Genomic DNA, 5,330 nt, shown 5'->3' with positions numbered 1-5,330 from the left:
GAGAAATGAAAACCTAGTGTGTAAGCTGCTGCGAACCATATGTGGTTTAAAGCAGGCCTCTCGAATGATGGAACATTCATTTGATGAGACAATCAAAGAGTTGATTTTATCAAAAATGTAAATGAACCATGCGTCTACAAATGGGTTAGTGGGAGCGCTGTAAACATTTCTTGTATTGTATTGAATTAGAGTTGACACACATAGCAACATAGCAGACCCACTCATAAAGCTACTTTATGAAAGTCACTTTGATCGTTATAAAGACAAGATAGGTATTAGATACCGGAGTGATTGGCTTTAGTACAGTGGGGAGATTGAAAGGAATATGTCCTAAGTCCAATCATGTATGAGGATTTAGGAATAACTTTTATGTAATCTGATTTGAGTTCATTGATATTAATAAAAGACTTGTTTGTTTTTATTACGGGCTTTATCTATTAAGTGTTTAAATAAGATATACCATAGTTTAGAGTAAAGCTTTTTATGGATTATGATGAGATCATAATAGTGAGACCTAAAAAGATGATAACTCTAAACTTAAATAGTTCCTGGTCATAGGATTACTAACTGGTAATTAATAATCCGCAAAGATCGGTACATTCTATGTTTGCTTCATTATGAAGGATGTCTGTTCTCATAGTCATTTGTGTGGTGACACTATAGCTAGTATGTAGGTGCTTATTATAGAATAAGTTTCACTGAACATGACTTGTGCAGCTGAACAACTGATGGAGTTCACTCATGTGTCAGCAGTTGTTCACATAGTGATAGTTGTACAAGTATCCTTAGACTTGAGGTCATCATAGTCATCTTGTGTACACTGAACTATGCTTTGGTTTAGTTCTTAGTCTCCAGGGATAATTATTAGGGCTCTTCTGGGTATAGAAATTTGTACACGAAGATAGTGTATGATCAATAAAGGATCTACCCCTTCCAGTGAAGGAAGCGAATGTTTCAAGGCTGATCCACTTATGCTAGTTCTGGAGTCTCTGGCCAGAGTGAATGAAATTAGAAAGGAGTTTCTAATTTGCATAGAACTACGCATAGTAAATGGTAAGCAAGTGATTAAGTTAGATAGGCTTGACACGAGATCCATGCCTTGTATTTAACTGGGACATTGTAGGGTAGAAGGAGTTTATTGTACGGTAACTATTCACTGAATAGGTTCTTGGTATTCTAAGCAATGAATTCATATTATCCGGATAGTCGCGATATGCTGAGAAGTATCCCTCACGATTGTAGAATAAATGTGATTAATTATTAATCATATTTAATAAATTAGAGAATTTATATAAATAATGATAAAATAGTTTTATTATTATTTAATTCTACTACCGGCTTAATATTGAACCTACAGGGTCACACCAAAAAAAGAGAATGATTTAATGGTGGAGGAATTAATTAATAATGGCTGATAATTATTTATTTATGCAATAAATAATTAATTGACAAATTTAATAATTGATTAAATGAGATTTAATTGATTATAAATTAATTAATAAAAATTCTTAATATTATGTAATAAGGATTTAAATTTTTGGAAATTAAATCAAGAGAGAGAATTATTTCTAAAGTGTTTAGAACAAAGGATTAATAATTAAAAGGTGTTTTATTATTAATGAGAAATAATAAATGGGATAATAATAATAATATTTATGGGAAAATTTCAGCTAAAAATTTGCCTATAAATACACTATTATAGACCCTATTTTTATACCGAACCCAAAAAAACCCAAAAAGTTTGGAAAACCCAATCTCTCCACCTCCTTCCTCCTCCTTAACATCGTTTTTTTTTGGTGGATTACCGGTGGAGTGCTTAACACTTGAGGAGCAACTGCTAAGGATCTCTGATCGTTGTCTCCGAATTATTTTAAAGGTTAGATCTGATCCCTCGAATTTTTATTCATGATCTGTATGCTTTTATTTGGATTTTATATGTGTAAAAGTGTTTTGCCATGCCCCCGCTGCGTTAAAAATCCAACAACATCATCCACAGCAGCGTCTGTCTCGCATCCTCCAACATCAACAATTGGTTGAACGTGGGCATCTATACCAAATGCTGCCTCTACCTACTTTTCCCTAGTATCCTCCACCATCTTTAAACTCTCGCTGTTAGCCGTAATAACACCTGCTGCTATGTATGTATAATTATTTTTTTTTAAAACAGACAAAGCACACTCTTTATATATAAATAAAACTACAGCTTTTGTTTTGTTTACAACACTAAGGCTACGGCCTTGTTTCTTTCTTTCAAGAGCTATGACTCTTTTTTTTCCCTCTGATGTTTTCAAATTTTTGTAGTAATGCTATGTTCCTGGGTATGTCTATTTATAGTGTACAAACTTCTTATGTCATTGCTTACATATTATTTTAACTAGAAAACATGCAGCCTACCTTATATCTAGCATTCAAACTTGACTCTTCCAACTAGTAGCTCAATGATAAAACCCAGCCTTTCATTTTAACAGCTGCTGCATACCAACGCCATACAACTCCCTGATTCTTAGGAATACTTCTGTGTATTTCTTATGTGAATAGTTGACCATGCATGCATAACAAATTATTGCACCGAGCTGCCTACCATTTTTCCTGGATGAAGATTTGCACTACATTTATTCTTTTGTTTTATTCATTAACTATGCATCTGGAAGAGTTTGACATTCTAACAATGTCCATAGGATCAACTAGGCGTACATTTTGAGCCAACAAAGTAGCATGCTGCTCAAAACTTTCTCTTACACCTTGTCTTGCCCCATTTTCTATCATACCTTGCATCATCGTACTCTGCAAAAAGTTAAATTGGGTTTTATAAGCGGTCTTGTCCCTAAAGCGAAATCTATGTCATTTGAAAGGATTTTATTTCGTGCTACCGGGGGTAATGTGTACTTGAAGCAGGCTGTTGTCGGGCACCCAGTCATTGATCCTGTTTCTGGGGAAAAGGTTGATACCTCTGGATTTGGTTGATTATATTCACTTGAGATGATGTAGTGAAAACTGAAAAGTTTATTTCGTAGAGAAATTGCGTAACGTATATGTAGTCCTTTCATTACCTATTCAGTATTTTTTACCTATAATTGTTATTGCTTGCATCGTTTTTTATATATATACGAATCGTATATGATAATATTGACTTCCTGATGGTGAAATATCATACAGGTTGGAGAAAAATATATTTGCGGTCTTCGTCTCCGAGGAAAAGCAAAGAATAAAATCCTAAAAATATGTGAAGCTTTTGGAGCAAATCATTATTCTTTTAGTGAGGACTAGCTAAGCAAGCTCAAATGATAACTGAGGTATTCATAGTGCTCTGTTTCATGCTTATGTATCACTCATTATACATTGTTGGAACTGCAATGTCAAGTTGAAGGGGTCTTGTTCACCTAGGCAGCTGTTTCCTATATTTCTGTCTATTAACACTGAAGTTCCCCTCTTTTCTTTACTTTCATTGTCGTGCTTTACTTAAGTCCTGCGCAATTTTCGCTTAATATTTTATTGATAAAGTGTTTTATTGTCGATAGAAAGCCGATAACGTAAGAAGATACATGCTTTCAAGAGGCAGAATTCATGGCAACAATTTCAGACTACCAAAGGCCGAGCTAAGAAGGTTTGTTTTAAATCCATTTATTATTGTATTAATAGCAACATTGAACAACTCCTGATCAGCCTATGTTCTAATAAGATTTACTATTTTAAGCAATTTTTTTTGTGTATGTGGGTATATGTGGCTTTACAGTTACTCATGTCATGCAAACGCTGCAATTTGGTAAAAGTTACTCATGTCATGCAAACGCTGCAATTTGGTAAAAGTTTCTGTTATTTGGTATCAAGTTAATTGTACTTTACAGATATTATATATTTTTTAATGCAGGGTACTAGAATTGACAACGCACCATTGAATGGCAATGACTTCCGAAGCAACAATGATGAAGATGAAGATAAAGATGTTGATCGTTACTCCTTTCATTAACTATAGTAATTTATTTTAATTAGTTATATCTACTGTGTTAATCAGGAAACCTGATTTGTAAGATAACCAAGTTGTGCTTGTAAACTGAATTTAGGTTGTGGGTGTTTGTAAACTGAATTTTAATTTGTTTTCTACTTTTGATTGTGAATTAGTATGGATTTACGGTATAACTAATGTAAATTATGTATTGTGACTTGATTGCGAGGTTTAGAGTTTGTTTTGAGTTTGCGATTGCATAAGATTTTAGCAGGTTAAGAATTTAAATTGGAAGCCGAAAATGGCCGGATATTGAAAATTTAGTTTTTGGTTATTCTGGAAAAACAAACTTATGACGGTTGTTCTTCAAACATTCCGTCGTAATTATTCTGGTAAAATGAACTTATGACGGTTGTTCTTCATATATTTCCTCGTAATGTATCCATTTTCATATTTAATTTTTTTTTTTAATTTTCATTTTTCCAGCTTGTAGGCCCCATCTTCTAAAATACGACGTTTTTTCTGTCGGAAATTTCTAACTTACGACGCATTCTTCCGTCGTAAGTACATAACTTACGACGTTATTGTTCGTCGTATTTTGGTATTTTACGACAATAAATTCTGTCGTAAGTTGATTTATTATTTTATTGAGTATGTGGGCCCCTACTTCCTAACTTGCGACACAATTTTATCTTGTGACGAAAAAATGAACTTACTACTCGACCAAAAACGACGAATTTTTTCCGTCGTAAATGGCTCAATTACGACGATTTCAGTTCAAAAAAACCATCGTAAATAGCCAGATTTCTTGTAGTCTTAGTGGTGTTTATGGGTTCATCAACCCTACCCATGAATACAGTGCGGCCAGACATGGTCTTGCTACTTCCTAAATGCTATATCCTCTTCTTACTACTGAATCTAAATTTGTGCACATAAATGCTATATCCCCTTTTCACTACTGAATCTCAATTTGTGCACATCATACATCACATTGCTGGCGTCTTTGGTGTTTCTAAACCTATTTCCAACAGCTAGCCAAGGTAAGGAATTGGTCAGATTTATCATGGGGTCCACTGTCTACAAAACAAATTCTAAAAGCTACGGTTTAAATCAATCCAATGGCCTTCAATTTAAGGTTCCTAAAATCGCTTTCCAATGAATAAGTTAGCAACAACAGATTTTCAAAAAAAAAAACAAAAAAAAAGTTACCATCAGCATATTTCCTACAATTCTCAAGAAACAATTTATATATATGATTTTTGTAATAGTTGCATACTTTGTGGTTTGTGTGGATTGAACTTGAAAGAATACATTTGTACAACATTCTCCTTGATAATTATAAAATAAAAAATAGTAGCTTCATATGCAAAGATTATTACAGCTTACT

The 5,330-nt window shown here is 33.5% G+C and overlaps 1 long non-coding RNA gene across 1 annotated transcript; it reads left to right on the top strand.

Moving 5' to 3' along the window:
- Positions 1-2,307: 2,307 nt before the first annotated feature.
- On the top strand, positions 2,308-4,165 carry LOC141720409 (uncharacterized). Its single transcript, XR_012574306.1, has 4 exons — positions 2,308-2,940; positions 3,157-3,293; positions 3,519-3,604; positions 3,869-4,165. It is a non-coding gene; the product is annotated as an uncharacterized LOC141720409 (long non-coding RNA).
- The last annotated feature ends 1,165 nt before the right edge of the window (positions 4,166-5,330 follow it).

The sequence above is a fragment of the Apium graveolens genome, chromosome 1 (assembly GCF_009905375.1).
Source record: "Apium graveolens cultivar Ventura chromosome 1, ASM990537v1, whole genome shotgun sequence".
Taxonomy (NCBI): Eukaryota; Viridiplantae; Streptophyta; class Magnoliopsida; order Apiales; family Apiaceae; genus Apium; species Apium graveolens.
The sequence above is the reverse complement of the archived record's forward strand: the minus strand, read 5'-3'. Positions and strand labels throughout refer to the sequence as shown.